We start from the raw sequence: 17,329 nt of genomic DNA, 5'->3' as shown, positions 1-17,329 counted from the left end.
CCACACTGAGCATGGGCTACCTATGGGGAAGGAGGAGCTAGTACACACAACATGCCACAAAATAACTTGACAAGAGATGCAAACTAGAACTTTCTGTCCCTTATATGTGATCAATGGTAATTCATACGGCCCCCAATGACTTCTTTAAATGTCTCCAGTTTTCTAGATGTGCCCCAATGCTCTTTTATTCACATTCACAAACACACAGTTAATGTCACATAGGTAGGTTTGTATGACACCAGTTATCTCAGAGAGACGAACATTGCTCCTGGAAGCAGTTGGTGTAAAATATCACACTCTAAAAGGCTTTCAGCTAGAGCTAAATTGCTGCCACCAAGTTTAACTACAGACTGATTTTGTGTACGACATGGATGGCAGGTTATTCTGATCACTCCGGCTTGGCAAGGCACTAAATAAAATCTTTAATAGCACCAGATGATAATACCAGAAACATGTACTTGCTACCTCTTTAGTGCTCAAGCAAGCTTAATCGTTAAGATACATTCGACATAGGCAGAGGCAGGTGCTTGGTAACGATTATTTTTTGGCTAAAAACCAGTTCAAAATAAACTTGGTAAAAAGAAATATAATAACAGCGTGCATTATTTTTCTCAGCTCAAATCTCTTACGGTTGAATGATGGCACTCCATGGGACAGAAAATTACAAGCGTATGCAACTTTTCAGCAAGAGGAAACAAATAAAACCATAGATCTCTTAGAAATCCTAACAAACAGATATGCTGGGAGTTCGTCAAAAAGGAAATTAGATTTTTATTGTGACACAGGGAAGGAAGGGGCCTAGGAGGAGGTTCCTGCGTCATACTGCTTTACCCGATAACATGGTTAATACATTACTTCTTGCTCTGATCATGCCATTCATTGGGAGTGGTGGGAGTGGAATTTCTCCAACGCCATGCCAGGCTCAGAGAGCCTGTTCCAGTATCAAGGAGGATACCCTCTCATTGGTGATGAGGCTTCCAATGTTCATGGGGTGCCTTTCTACTCCCGCTTCAGAACCAAGTGCATGTGCTTAATGGTTCAACTTTTACATTCAATTCCCTTCCTCGAATAAAGGGAGTTGCCAGGAAAATTGCACTGCGAGAGACAACTAACACAAGGGCTCAAAGATTAGCCCCTTCTCACAAAGAGTGTTGCTGCAATCCGTCATTCTTTTGGCCCACTCTCAGAAGTGGTATTCAGTAGCTCTTCACTTTGTAACACCAAAGCAGAATACTAGGCTTATTAACTGCATGTGGTGATAGCACCAGGTTCAGGCATCAACTGCTGAGGAGTGTGGAGTCACCAGAATTAACTATTACGCAGCCCTGACTCTCCAGAGTGCAACTGTTGGTACCACTATCCTATTCACAATACCTTCTACCGTCTGTCCTCTGCAGTTTCCTTTTTAGAACTACCCATTGCAGAAGCCCGGGAGGATAGCTCAGCGGCAACGTGCACGCCTTGGAAGCGAGACGACACAAAGCAACACAGGTTCGATCCCTGGGGCCGCCCTTAATTCCTGTAACAGCGCCTCGATGCCTGTGGGCTGTGTGAGCGCTTTAAAAATGCAAAATAAAAATATTTTAAAAGCCTCCATGTTATCGCAATGAGAGCCTGACGAGGAGTCAGAAGACCAAATGAGGCGCCGCAAAGGACTAGTCATCAAGCAACCGCAACAGATAATTGTAGGACCCCGAACCGTTGCCACCAGTGAGGAGAACACATTACATGATGCAGGGAAAGAGCATTGTTTGATGGAGGGACGCCTGGGACCAGAAAGAGTGTGGGCATACCAGGAATTTTAAAATCTATGACCCTGAAGACCTAAGCAGCTAGGGAAAGATATGGGGTAGATTCACTACATAGAGCAGACCACTGAAACCAATGGAAACCCGGGGGAGGAGGTAGTACCAGTTAGGCTGGGCTACAAATACTCAGCCCGACATAAGATGGACGAAAGGTGCATGGGTGAGGTCAGAGGAGGAGTTGGTGGACCAAGAGACCAGGCAGTGGAGATCAGATGGTGACATAGTGTTGCGAAGACTGTGGCGGTGTGAGAGTGGTACCAAATGAGAGTGAGAGAAGGGGATGGTAGTGCAAAGAGTGAGTGGAATGAGGGATGGTGGGAGTAGAGGATACCGGACAGAGTGATGGAGGAGGTGGTATAAGGAGTATACCAGGAAGAGGGAGAAGACCAGGAACAGAGGCAGTAAATAGAGGGGGAGTAAAGCAGAAAATAGAGGGAGAGTTGAGAAAGGTAGGAGATAGGGAGACTATTAAGAGCAAAGGAGGTATGCGATAGATGTGGTGGTAGAGTAGGTGCAGTGAGACGAGGAAGAGGAGAGTAAGGAGTGGTGTGAAAGAGGTGAGAGACCATCCAATAGTGCAAGGGCCCTTTAGAAATACCCCTAGGGAGACAGGTTGTAGCCTTCGGGGCCATCCCATAGGAACAGTCTAGATTAGACAGTAGGGAATACCTTGCTTAACTCTAAGTCTTAACTCTAAGTCTTGGCCACCTTACTCTGCAGTAGGAACGCTTGGGCAAGGGTGGAAGGGGCCCTGTGAAGGTTGAGGAAAGTCCTAAGGTACCCCTTAGATCAAACTCATTACTTAGAAAAATCTTATTAAAAATTGTGAGAAGCTATAAAAGGTCTTAAACATAGAACAGAAAAGCATGCAAATCAAGATGCAATGGGCGAGTTTCACCTGTGAAATGTGACTACTACAGAAAACTCACAGCAAGTTATGATTTGTCAATTTGCATCACAACTGAAAATTATCATTTTGCCGTAGGTTCTCTTTAGAGAGAGGTGAACCCCTGTAGCTGAAGAGACCAGCTTCTACCTATGACAAACTCAGTTTGGCGGGCTGCCTTCTGTGATGAATCCTGTGGAATCCTCACAGAATCCACGCCTAAAGTCTCCTCCCAGGTGGCATGGGGAAAGCAGCCGCTACCTGATCCTAACCCTGGGGGTGGTAGTAGCCGGGTGGATCACCTGGGAGCAGAGGGTTCTGTACTCATCTTCTTGGATGGCTTGGTGTCAGAGTAAGGCTCACCTTCTCAAAAGTACCCAAAATGTTAGCAATAAAAACCCTTATGTTAAGCATCAGAATACAACATGCAAGGATCAAAACATTACTTCTAAGAAATGTGCTTTTTTCACCTTTGGGTCGACTTTAAGAACGAACCATTAATCTCTTCAAAAAAAAATATCTAGAAAGGTATGTTCTATAAACAGAATATATGTCCTACAAACAGAATGAACTAGGTAAAGTGAAAACTGATATATGTGGTAAAAAGAAAAATAAGAACGTTGCAGACTCAAGTCCCATATTGCTGTGTTAAAGGTGCTAATTCAGCCCCAGATAAGCAGACGCAGCTACCAACTGCTAGAGTAAAGAAGGGGAGCGTTGGGGGCAGCAACATGGGAAATGACACAGGTATTCTAGGTCACAGACACCCCATAGAAAGGGCTTCTCCGGGAATGGTTGGTAAGGGGTAATGATGCATTGGACGTACACACAGTCCAAGATACTGCGCTATGACTAGCTAAAAGGGGGGCGATGATAAAAATAGCACCATCATAAACACGTAGTGGGAAATCCCAGGTCCAGTAGGCTGGACCTGGGAAATCATTCTGAAACACGTGACCAATACAACAGAAATCTGCAAAGGGGGTGGGGGGGAACACAAGCTGCTCATCACGAGAAAGCCAACATAACTGGAACTGGAACTGGGTGATGTAATTACAAGGCGGTCAGCCAAACTAGCCGCCCAGTACGGCAGCAGGGAAAAATGGCTCTGTGCCAAACATATGACCGCCAATCCCCATCGGCAGGTGGCTGCGGGAGAAGAACAATGGACGGAGTGGCGTTCCTGGGGGGACCAATCAGACAGTAAGTTCCTGAGCTCCGGGGAAGTGGCCAGCCTCCGAAGTATCTACTACAAAGTTCGCAAAGGTCCATTATCCAACAGCTATATTGTGAATGTCCCCTTTCCCACCAGCTGCATGGTGTTTCGTATTCCGTTCTCAATGGCAGTGTATTGGGGTGTGAATAAATGTGGTACCACATGGGGAGGCATTGTAACGGGAAACTGTTAAACTGTTTGCTTCAATTACGCTTCACTGATTGCACTGATTAAGGTACATTTTTGGGAGGTGATGTCCACAAACCAATGAAATCCCTGGGAAACACAGAAAAAGTGAATTCTCCAACTTGCAAGTGTTTCGATGAACTTCCGGCCATTGTATTTCTTGGCATAAAACTACTGTTCCTATTCCATTCAGATGTCAGCGTTTCGATCGCAGCCCATCTAAATTAAAAATTATGAACACCAAACATGCGCTCCCCAGCTCTCCCACCCCATCCTCCCCACCGGATGCCTCTCCCACCTTCACATTCAAGGCCATCCAGGAGGAAGACGTGATTAACCTCATGAAAGCTATTAAGCCTTCTAACTGTAAGGGCGACCCCTGCCCCGCCGCAATTATCAAGGACTGTGCAGACACACTTGCACCATTCCGAACAGCATTTGTCAATGCCTCCTTCACCACAGAGAAAGTCCCCTCATGCCTCAAGGAAGCATGGGTCCGGCCCCTCATGAAAAAAAAAAAAAATAAACAAACACACTGGACCCCACCTCACCTAACATTTACAGGCCCATTACCACTGTCCCTTTGTTACTCAAGATTCTGGACAAAGCACCATACCTGCAAGTGCAACGCTTCCTCAAAGAGAACTTACTCTTGGGACTACGACAATCTGGCTTTCGCCCAAGACATGGGACAGAGACCGCCCTACTAGACCTCAAAAACCAGATGGACAATGCAAGAGACCAAGGTAAACCGGTCCTGCTCCTCCTCGACCTCTCTGCTGCATTTAACCTCGTAGATCACAATGTCTTATGCCACCTTTCTCCCCTGAAGCCACTGCTTGGATCACCTCCTTCCTACAAGGAAGGACCATGCAGGTCTTCTCCGATCTTGCCACTGCCTCACCCACCATCATGCTATGTGGAGTAACTCAAGGTTCTTGCCTCTCCCCTACTCTCTAAAACATCTTTACTCACCCCCTCAGTCTCATCCTTGACGCGATGGGCATCTCTTACACAAACTACGCGGATGACACGCAGATCCTTCTCACACTCACAGGCAACTACGACACTGACTCTACGACTCTCAACATATACAATACCATCCAAACATGGACGGCTGTCAACAGTCTTTGCCTCAACTCAGACAAAACCTAACTCCTACTTGTAGGATCCCCTGGCACGCTCAAAAAACTTGACGCCCAGTTCAGCCACTTCAGCATCGATTCCATCAGAATCCCAGTATCCGACACAGTAAAAACTCTAGGTGTCTATCTTGGCTCGAACCTATCCATGACTAGGCAAGTAAATGCAATTGCCTCTTCGGCAGCCTACCATGCAAAACTTCTTAATGCAGCCAGGCCCTTTCTCTCAAAGAGAAGTGCACCAACATAGCTAGAGCCATCACTGGATTCAGGTTGGACTACTGCAAGGTTCTCTTCCTAGGGACCTCCACTAAAAATCTTGAGTAACTGCAAGTAATTCAGAATAATGCCCTGTGTGCAGCACAAGGTATCTCTAAAAGAAAATATCACTGCTGCCAGAAAAACTGCCCACTGGCTCCCCATAAAGGAGAGGGTTAACTTCAAAGCCCTGACCCTCATCCACAAATGCATCCACCTTTCTGCACCAGCCTATCTGTCTCAAGGAATCCACCCGCCTCCTCCACAAGGCCTACCAGAACACCCTATACCAATATGCTCTCCGTACCCAGGGTAAAAAGAACTAGAGCAGGGGGCGCCAGTTTCCCTTACCTTGCCTCCCTACACTGGAACGCCCTCCCCACTACCCTGCGGGCCGAACCCTCACTCATTGCCTTCCGCAAAGCTATGAAAACCACCCTGTTTGCTTGATCAACTCTACTGGCTGATGTGACTATTTGCCCCTTCCCCTAGATACTATGAATATTCCACTACTGCAACTAGTCTACTGTACTAATGACTTTCAATGCATATTATTTATAATGCCTATATTGTCAAATGCTTGAACTCTGTCCCCACTGTAACTAAGTTTGCTACAAGTAACAGTGCCACTATGCCCCTGGGCTCTTTGTGTGCTATACAAATGTAAAAAATAAAAACTGTTCCGTTTGATTTGTGCTCACCCAGCTGTAATAAACAGTGTTACATCTTGCCCAGTGTTTGCTCTACTTGAAAAATATGTGGTTCTTTACTTTGCTCTAATTGGAGCCCCCCCCCCCGATCCCCTGCCCCGACTACAATGCCATAGGAACTGGGATGAGGAAGAGGAGCTCAGAGGCACAGAACTTCAGTCTGGTGTTCCTGATAATCTATACCTAAGCAGGAATTTTGAATATTTAAATCCAGCTAAGGTGCAAATTAAAAGGAGTGGCAGTAGTAGAAGTTACCAGCGGCCGTGTAAGCAGCAGGGGAAGAAAGCCAAGGACGCTGATACCACCGCCGTACATGTGGAGGGGGATGGTGCTGAGAGAGTCGTGAGAAGGAGATGCCCAAGTTTCAGAGGACGCGCGGCAGGAATCGCTGCTGTTGCAGGTGGGAGAGAGGCGCTCTCCGCACTTTGTGCCTGTGTCTGGTGGCTGGCGAGACCGGGACGCGAGAGGAGCAACGAGGACTCCTGCTCAGGAAGCCGTGAGTCACAGGACCACAACCGGAGCTCTCACAAGCTCCCAAACCAAAGAGCAGATCAGAAGCAGCAGCAGAATACACGGACGCGCAGGGCACCACCAGTGATTTGGCCTCGGACAGGTGACCCTGGTGTACTCCGTTGTAAACCGCTAACCGCTTGTCAATCTTTTGAATACCAAACCAAACTAATGAACTGAAGTGTTTTGGGTCCAAAGATTATGTAAATATGAAATGAAAGGAGAACGTGTTTAACTATCATTACCCAAATAAAACAGTATTTAAGAAAGGCTGTAATTACCATTTTCCAAGGAAAGAAGGTGCAGTATTGAACCCACAGTATAACCACCATTGGCAGAGCAAAGCAGAACTATAACACGCATTGTCAAAGTGAAGAGGGGGCAATATGTAAGACAGATAATACGCATTGCATATACTAAAGAAGGATAATTGGAAGAAAAAGGGAAAACAACTTTCTTGGAGAGAGAAAATTTAATAAAAAAAAAGACATGATCAACAATTACCAGGTGTGATAGTGAAAACTCAAAGATGGCAGGGAATGGACCTCCTTGTGAAGAGTGGAAAGGGGTAGAGGACTATACCCTGCAGTACATGTGCACAAATAGTGGAACAAACAGCATGAATGAATGATGCATCCTTATGGAAGAAGTTGTGAATCTTATTGTTGAAAGTGAAAGATTTATTTTACTGATGTTGTAGTAGACCTGGCAGGTTAGAGAACCACGAGGAAGATATTGAAGCACTACATTGTGGTGAAAGGTCGTGATGGAAAGAAACGTTTGATGAACTGGTGAAACCACCCTGAGGAAAAATGTTGTTTATAAAAAAAAAAAAAGTGTGCATTAGTGATCTTTCTCAAGAGAAGAGAAAATCATATTGAAGTATTCAATGGAAGAGTGGAAACAAAGTCTTTTGTTTTGACAAACAAAAGCCGGCGTGAACTTTGCTGGATCATAAGAGAATCACAATACCAAGTGAAACCCTCAACCAGTGAAGGAACTTTGTGTTGGAAACAGAACTTGGCTATCAGGAGAAACTTTTGTGTGTTACATTATTATTGGAGTTAACTTGTAACGCTTGATTTGGAAATTCCATGCTGATCCTGGGGAAGGCAATCCGACCCTGGTTACAAGACTATTTTGGTTCCGATTATTATTTTGTTGAAATTTAACAGCCATATAAATACCTAAAATGTTATTTCTTTTGTATGTATAAGTGTGAGGGACATATACTGCTTTATAATAGAGAACTTTCCTTTAGTCTCATAGGTAGGAAAAACCACATTAGGTTAGGGAAAGCGAGGTGTGTATCACACCCTTTTAAGTTAATAAAATAGCTTCTTGTGAAAAACCTTTACCAAGTTGTCCGCCTTGGATTTCTGGTCCCTCACACTTCTCCTGCCAATCAATGCCATCTCTCTCAATCTCCATTTGCGCTTTATCAATTTTCTACCACTGTACTAAAATAAAACAGAAGAAAAAGGACCAGATCCAGCCAAACTCCCTGCAGCTTAATCTTGGTTTCCCTCTTGTAATGTCCTATTGTAAAGCCTGCCAGCATCCTTATGTAAGGAGATGGCCCAAGGCTAGGACGAATTGACTAGCAGAAGACGGGCGAGGCTATAAAAATAAAGGCAGTAAAAGAAAAGTAAATGCAGTGTATGGGTGTCTCTTTCGGCTATCTGCGTTTAACAGAGTAAGACATGAAATTAACAACAATTATGGGCGCTGGACCCACCCGTTCAGTGCAGTGCACTGAGCCGCCTACTACTTCCTGCGTCCCCCTTCAGGGAAGCCCCCCGTTTTGGGGTTCGTGCACGCACTCGCTGAAGACTGTAGAACTGAGCCGTGAGGTCTTCACTCTGCATCGCTCCAAGCATGGAGGTCGGCCAACGCTGCTAGGCGCTTCCTGTGTCGATAGACACTTTCAAACCTGCTCTTTGTCTGATGCCACATTACAGAGTGGCCCCGCAGGAACCAGCTCTCTCTGGACAAGCAGCAACTGCTACTCCACAACTTACTGCTGCAGCTAGGTTTCCCGAAACACCACTCTTTGTTGACAAGAGATAACGCAAACCTAGGAACTCGCTGGCCCAGGTGGATGCATGACTTAAGTATATATGGACACCATGGGGTCCGAGGATGATCAGCGCCTAATGGGCTCTGTAACTCTCACGGCAGGCCCAGCAGTGAGTGATTTAATTTATGAAATGCCAATTTATGAATTAAAGCTGTGTTTAAATGAGAATTAAACGATCTACAAGAACGTGGATAACGAGTGGCACATCCACACCACTACTCAATGGTGATGGGAAACAGATTTGGGACAACCAATCAAGGGTAACACATGGGTGGATATTTGAACGAGAAGCTACTCCTCATCGATATGTGTCACTAACAGGGAATGTGTCCTCAATCTAATTTCCAATGGTACCAACCCCCTCCCGCACTCAACGCCTCCACCACATGCAGAACTCACTGGACCCAAAATGCTGGCGAAACTGGGGGCCCTAAGAACCACCATGCACGTGTGGTGGGAGTGGCCCACTGTCCAGGCCTTCTGGGATAAAGTCCTTTCCACAATCGAAGACATCACGTCCATTCAACTCCAGAAAGACCCCGAGGTGATCCTCCTAGGGACTCCAATTCTGAAGCTTTATCCGAGGACAAGGGTGACTGCCAAACTCATTACACGACTACTCTTGGCAGAACGACTCACGATTGCTCGCATCTGGAAAGCCCCAGAGGGCCCACTGACGGTGTTATGGTGGATCAAAATCTGGGACATCCTAGTAGCGTAAAAGGTCACAGCGGCGAAGGAGGGATTCCTTCACAGATTTATGGATATTTGGGCTCCACTACTGTACTATGACTGTTCCTACCCAGCACCAACCCTCAAACCCCAGCTACCAAGGCTAACTCTGGTGGACGTCACCTGAAGATTCCGCCTTGAACTTTCCTCAATTCATTAGTCCCATGGGTCTGGGGACTTAAAAGCAAGAGCGGGGTAACTCTATATGAGGGGAAATGGGGAATACCTCTGCACAAGGGACTTACCATTGTTTGTTCATTGCAACATGTAAACATGCTGTATGTTTGACCCCATTTTTGTGACCGAATAAAATAAAAAAATAAAATACAATTTAAAGTGCATTCACGGCCAAGTGCATGCAAAGAACAACCCCATCATGTGCAATAAAAGTCATAAAATCTGATGTATGATGTCGGTGCATTTTGAGCTTTAAATCAGCGATCCAGATTGGCCTCATCAGTACATTACCACATCAGAAAAAATGGAAGGTACATTCCCTTCACTGTTCAAAGAGATTGGCAAAGTCAAAGGGTGTCAGGTCACGCTCCATATTCATCTAACAGGGACACCGGTAGCACAACATTATAGGGGCATCCAGTTCAATATCCAAGGACAAGTAGAGACGGCACTACACTCCCTGATACAAGCAGAGACTCTGAAAATAAAAGCAGTAAAATAAAAGTAAATACTGTGTACGAGTGTCTCAGTTAGCTGTGTGTGTGTGTGTAAAAATGAGTAAGACACAAAACCTCTTCTGCGAAAGTGTTGCTCAAAGTGTCAACGAACTTCAGCTGGCCAGACAATATTCAAACCTCCTATGTGTTGAGAAAGTCGCGCCTTGAAACACTTGTGTATAGGCGCATTACAAATGCCATATCATATCATATATATCGTAAAGTCCCGACTCTAACAGCATACACTGGCGACTTGTGGTAGAGATTGAGTGGTTGGCAATGAAACAGTAGGATAATTCATTCCATAGTGGATTGGCCTCAATGGTCACAAATACATATCTCCGGCACCCCTCGTACACTCACTAGACTCTGGTCTAAAAGGTAGACTTTAGAGACCATCCTGGGGTCATCTGATGATCATCGAACTACACTAGAAGTCATTCCCACATCATCACACGTCACCATGCTGTTAAAGTCATCAGCACATATCTCAGAATGGTGGATGATGATTTGGGGGTGAGCTTAGGGTGACAATGAACATGCTAACATTATCCCGATTTTAGAAAATTCTTTGTTCCTGGTGCTTTTAGGATGACCTACTGATCACTTCAAGAGATTGCACGTTTGTCCCTAATGATTTGGGGATGATCCTGGGATGACCTGCTGATTACTTTAAGGAGCATTACCATGAAACAGGTGTGTTCTTTATGATTTGGGGATGACACGGATTACTACATAACATGAGAGTTTGTAGGATGATATGCGGACCACCAATACAGATTGTCATTCTGCTTTTGCTTAGTTGCACTTATGCTGAATTATCCCCCACTGTGGCAAGTGTAAAGCTTGAGACTATGTTGGGCCAAAGTAGAAGCCCTAAACATAGCATGCACCCCCTGGCTGAGAATCCTTTGCCATCCCAGTCAAAAGAAGGAACTGAGCACCCTCACAATCAATACATTTCCATGCGGACTTGTTAGGTAAGAATTGGTGTTGTCCCACTGTGTGAGACTACACAACACTTATCTGCTTGGTAATAGGTAAGCCAACCTTTTGGTATAGGTCTGAACTACACAGGTTTGGCAGTGTGACTGAGCAGACAGGCCTATCTCAAGAGGGATAACTGTCAGCTATAGAGCTGTACAAATTAAATCTGTAAATACAAGTACCCAAGTACACTTACTCTCAAGGTTTCATTTATAAATAGCATCATTTTTTAAATAAGCGTTCTTTAGAAAGGCAATTCTTGTAACAATGTAAATATACTTTTAAATTACTTCTCAGAATCAGAGCCAGTTAGTGGATAATCTTTGGATATGCTTTATACACAATTGCTACACCATGGGGCGACTTCAATCACAAGGACAGTAATGGCATTTATATATCACACTTGCAGATTCTGAGGTTGCAGAAAGGAAAGGTTCAAGGAAGGAAAAAGGTTAAACAGGTACTCAGTATATGTGAGGACAAATAAATCTTCCAATGTAATCTAGACAAGCCTTTCCCAGCAGTAACAGCCTAAACCAAGTTACCACCTATGAGGGACAAACCATATGAAAGTCAGTGGGCTAGAAGAGTCTGCAGGGAGCCAGGACAGCCAAAGTCAATTTGAAACAGTCTATGGAGCTGAGGCACTTCTTAGAATCAAATGTCTTGCACAAAGTTATAGAGTTTGTTAGAAAATGACTTGTAGGGTTGCAAGCTGTGAAAACAGAGTTGGAATCAACTCTAAAAGTAAGCCACTGCAATTCCCAACTGAGAAAAGCAAGGCTACAAGACAGTGAGTTAAGTACCCCAAGTCTAAACAGTAACGCTGGTTTGAAGAAGAGTGTTCCAGCTACAGCGTTGCAGACCCCGTATTCCTGAGCCTTAGTCGTGGGGACAAGAGGGAGGACATCTGTAGGGCTCCTGCGGAGGTCGTTGGCGGCTACGGGCTCTTTTCATTTCAGCAGCACTTTGCGGGTTTCAGCGCTTAGTAAACAGCACTGTTGTGGATCTCTGGTACTGGTTGGGCTTCCTTCACTCCTTGGGTCTGGTGAGGGGACTCTAGCTCTGGTCGTCATGCTTCTGGAGGGTCCTTAGGAGACTCCTCGAGCTTCTAGCCGGATTTCAGACGTTTCACTCGACTACAAATTACTCGACCCCTGGCACTTGGTCCTTGCAGCAATGAAAAAGTACAGCCAGACAGGAAAGATGGTCCAGTGGAGTTAGTCTCTGGGTTAGTTGGTCCCACTAACCCAAGGGGAGAAGTCCATTCCGGAGCTTCTCTGTCTTAAAAGGGAGTTTCAACACAACAGCAGGGCTTCACCGGGCAATACAAAGGTCCAGGAGGATGCAGCAAGCTTCGTTCAGGTTTTCTTCGTTGGGTGATTCTCCCAGTGGTCGACTCTGCCTCTAGTCCCAAAACCCTTGACTTTAAGCAGGTTTCTCCCATTCATGCACAGCGTAGGCTGTCAATCACACATCAGGGTCGCTGTCCTGAAAGGACAGCCAGCCAGCCATTCAGGACTGGTTGCATTCAGGCATTCCTAGAGACAAAGGACAGGGGAGTTTCGGGACACTCCCTCACATCCTGTCCTTCCAGACACACTGGAGCCAAAGGCGGGACTCAGGGTTGAAGTGCACCAACGGCAAGACAAACAAAGGGATTCAATCTGTTTGACGCACAGAGTAAAACACAAGAAAGACCTCACAAACAGAAAATGGCAAAAAGAGAAGACAGGTGCGTTTTGATAAAATGGTCACCACTGGGTGCTATACTGCAGCTGAGGGTTCAGTCTGCGGTAGAAAAACACAATGGTAGGAAAAATTAAACCACAGCAAAAGAGCTGGGGGTCTCTAAGGTTGAAGGGAATTAGCACAGAAATGAGAATTCTCCCTAAGATAACTCCACCAATATATGCCATTATTCACATGCACTCCTTAACACAATATTCAGATTTGCTTTGCGCAAAATCCAATAATCGACAACCATAACGAAAAGTACCTCCAGGATAAAAGAAATCAAAAGACAAGGCTCCAAAAAAGAAAGAAGCAATAAACAAACGAACCACAAAATCCCATCAACTACCCACAAACTACCAAATACAAGCAACAAACCAAAAACAGCAAAGACTAAACCCAAAAGACCATGAAAAACACCAATCGAAAGAGGACGCCCACTAAGGAACACAACCCACGCATCATGCCTCACCACAGGAAAGACCAAGAAGCCAGAAAAGACAATAGAAATAATAAGAAATCCCAAACCACTCGGGAAGGCACAGACCAGTATGATCCCACAACCCCAAACATCTGAGATGGCCCAAGGAGACATACAAATAACAGGGAAAAGACAGACTACAATGCTCGCTACCTGTCCACATACGACAACATGGTAAACAAAAACAGCACAGCAACAATGAACCGACAGCCAACAAGCTTCACAAATACAGACCCAACCAGGACACCAAACAGACGACAACTAATAAACCATCCCAACCCGGTCTCCACCATGAACAATACCCCAACCAGAACAAGGAACAAATTGGAAACCATCACACTCACTCTACACCACCTATATCACCAAGACTGGAACAGAGGGGTAGCAACCCTATTTATCACCCGGAAACGAACCAACCCCGCCATAAACCTTATTGGTCTACTCGACAAAGAGACTGACCAACAAAGAACCACCCAATCCAAAAGACTCAACCGGGAAAAACCCACCTGGAATGGAAACCCTACCAACACACTGGTCAGAAAAAGCAAAGCTAACACCACAATAGGGAAATCCAGCAAACTACACTGCAGCCTCCTCAACATTAGATCCATGGCAAAACACTCAACAGAAACCAATGACCTAAGCGAAGGAGGCACAGACGTGCTCTTCCTTACACAAACCTGGCTATCAGACAACTATAAAGCCATTGCGAACTAAGCAATAACGGACAATTATAAATACATGCCAACAGAGAAAACCGAAGAGGAGGTGGAACCGCAATTATACACAAAAAACTCACACACCTGAGCATCTCGCATCATCACAACCAACAAGGAAGACTATGAATCCCTCCTAATCAAGATAGAACTCAATGACCAATCCAACATAGTATTCTTTTCTGATCTACAGACCATCTTCTTACAACCCCAACTTTACAACAAAACTAGCGAACGAGGCCGCCATGCTATCAACCCACCATGACAACCTAGGTGAAAGAGATCCCACTGATACAAACACAGATACAACAGAAGACACATTTAACAATTGGATCACCAAGGCCATTGGCCAATTAGCACCAGCTAACACATTCAAAGCAACACCACCAAAAAAACTGGCAACAAAATGGTTCACAGAAGAACTGAAAAAACAACCGCAAAATGGAAACAAAATGGAGAGAACAATACACCAGACAAGACTAAATAAAATGCCAAAGACAACTCAAACTGTAAAAAGCAACAGTCCTCAAAGCAACAAAAAAAATAAAAAACTACTACACCACAAGAATCGGCAAACAATTCATAGAAAGAACTCCATCACCCCTACAAAAACACTTTGTGAAAGTCACTTACACCAGAGCAGGGTCTGTGTAGCAGCTGTACAGCAGTTACTGTGTCTGCGAGCCTTAGCCTGCGCAGGTATTGTATATGTAGTCACTTACACCAGAGCAGAGTCTGTGTAGCAGCTGCACAGCAGTTACTTCGTCTGCAAGCCTTAGCTTGAGCAGGTATTATATGTGTAGTCACTTACACCAGAGCAGGGTCTGTGTAGCAGCTGCACAGCAGTCACTGCCTCTGCGAGGCTTAGCTTGTGCAGGTATTATTAGATATGTAGTCACTTAAACCAGAGCATGGTCTGTGTAGTAGCCCCACACCAGTTACTGCGTCTGCGAGCATTGGCCTGCGCTGGTATTATTATATATGTACAGGGTCTGGGTAGTAGCTGCATCTTCAGCAGTTACTGCGTCTGCAAGCCTTAGCCTGCCCAGTTATTATATATGTAGTCACTTACACCAGAGCATGGTCTGTGTAACAGCTGCACAGCAGTTACTGCATCTGCGAGCATTAGTTTATGCAGGTATTATTAGATTTGTAGTCACTTACACCAGAGCAGGGTGTGTGTAGTAGCTGCACAGTAGTTACTGCCTCTGCAGGCATTGCAGAGCCTGAACCGTACCGTAAATGAGCTTCGGAGCAGCTACTATGTCTATGCCAACAACAGGCTGCCCCGTGTAATTTCAAAACCAGATGTTTAGAAAATCACGTACTTACAGTATTTAATTTCAACAAGTGATAAGTGCAACACAAGGAATTACAGCTTGGACGTGCATTCCTGGAGGTTTCAAAACGGCTCCTCTTAACAATATAACAACAAAGGGATAAGAACGTCTAAGTTGATGGATGCTAAAAGAAATGCATTTAAAATTCACTACAAGAGCTGGATCGCATGCACTCGCCTGATGTTGCCTGGAAACGGGACATGACACGAGCGTTTCCTAAAGAGTAGTTTTCTAGTTCCCATTCGAGAAACTGACAATAGCAAGACTCCACCGCCCCTTCATCACGTGGGCTGCTCTGCTTCACTTGGGGTTTAAACCTCCACTTCATTACGTGGGCTGCTCGGCATCACGTGGGTTTCAACGTCCACTTCATCACGTGGGCTGCACTGTATCACGTGGGTTTCAACATCCGCTTCATTACTGAGCTGCAACGTTCATGTCATCATCATTTTTGCACCAGCTGCAAGGCAACGGTTGATACTAGTTCCCATTCGAGAAACGGACCATCGGTTGTTAGGGTCATTTTTCAGATGGGAAATAGCTGCTTTGGTGTGAGTGGGCGTTCCCATTCGAGAAATTGACCTTTTTTTGCCCCCTAGTGGCCACGTCCTGCATAATAATGGGAACTAGCCCACAGACACTGAGAAGGCTAGTTCCCATTAGAGAAACAGCCCTCCGACCTGGAGAGGCAGAAAGGTCCTCTTGTCTAATGGGAACTAGCCCACTCACACTGAAACAGCTATTTCCCATTAGAGAAACGTCCCTCTGACCTGCAGAGGCAGAAAGGTCCTCTCGTCTAATGGGAACTAGCCCACTCACACTGAAGCAGCTATTTCCCATTAGAGAAATGGGCCTCCGATCTGGAAAGGCAGAAAGGTCCTGTCGTCTAATGGGAACTAGCCCACTCACACTGAAGCAGCTATTTCCCATTAGAGAAACGGCCCTCTGACCTGCAGAGGCAGAAAGGTCCTCTCGTCTAATGGGAACTAGCCCACTCACACTGAAGCAGCTATTTCCCATTAGAGAAACGGCCCTCCGACCTGCAGAGGCAGAAAGGTCCTCTCATCTAATGGGAACTAGCCCACTCACACTGAAGCAGCTATTTCCCATTAGACAAATGGCCCTCCGACCTGCAGAGGCAGAAAGGTCCTCTCTAATGGGAACTAGCTCACTCACACTGAAACAGCTATTTCCCATTAGAGAAACGGCCCTCCGACCTGGAGAGGCAGAAAGGTCCTCTCGTCTAATGGGAACTAGCCCACTCACACTGAAGCAGCTATTTCCCATTAGAGAAACGGCCCTCCGACATGCAGAGGCAGAAAGGTCCTCTCGTCTAATGGGAACTAGCCCACTCACACTGAAGCAGCTATTTCCCATTAGAGAAACGGCCCTCTGACCTATAAGAAATACCACTACTCTTATTGTTTTTCCACTTACCTGGTGAGGCGGGGGCGATCCCGTGGGGCTCTCGCTTCTGGCTCCAAGCGCCCGGCACCTGCCGGGCACGACCCGCTCCAGGGACAGTGGCAGGTGGGGAGTTTGACTGGGGTGGTACACCTGTCAAAGGATAACGCAGGTGTCCTAAGGCGAACTCAGGGAGGACAGAAACCTCCCGTGGAGCAGAAGGGCAAAAGCTAGCTTGATCTCAATTTTTCAGTATGAATACAGACTGTGAAAGCAGAGATTCACGATCCTGCTGCCTTTTTGGGTTTCAAGCAGGAGGTGTCAGAAAAGTTACCACAGGGATAACTGGCTTGTGGCAGCCAAGCCTTCATAGCGACGTCGCTTTTTGATCCTTCGACGTCGACTCTTCCTATCATCGTGAAACAGAATTCACCAACCATCGGATTGTTCACCCACTAATAGGGA

General features: G+C 45.6%; 1 protein-coding gene across 2 annotated transcripts in view; it reads right to left on the bottom strand.

Moving 5' to 3' along the window:
• TMEM19 (transmembrane protein 19) overlaps window positions 1-15,813 on the bottom strand; it is a 353,906-nt gene extending 338,093 nt beyond the window's left edge. The window contains exon 1 of one of the 2 annotated variants that reach the window (XM_069628253.1): window positions 15,638-15,813. The gene's annotated coding sequence lies outside the window, so the exon portion shown is untranslated. The remainder of the gene's footprint in view (window positions 1-15,637) is intronic. The other variant, XM_069628252.1, reaches the window with a different exon arrangement.
• Between the last annotated feature and the right edge of the window lie 1,516 nt (window positions 15,814-17,329).

This window comes from Ambystoma mexicanum, chromosome 12 (genome assembly GCF_040938575.1).
Source record: "Ambystoma mexicanum isolate Mex_15411 chromosome 12, UKY_AmexF1_1, whole genome shotgun sequence".
Classification (NCBI taxonomy): domain Eukaryota; kingdom Metazoa; phylum Chordata; class Amphibia; order Caudata; family Ambystomatidae; genus Ambystoma; species Ambystoma mexicanum.
The sequence above is the reverse complement of the archived record's forward strand: the minus strand, read 5'-3'. Positions and strand labels throughout refer to the sequence as shown.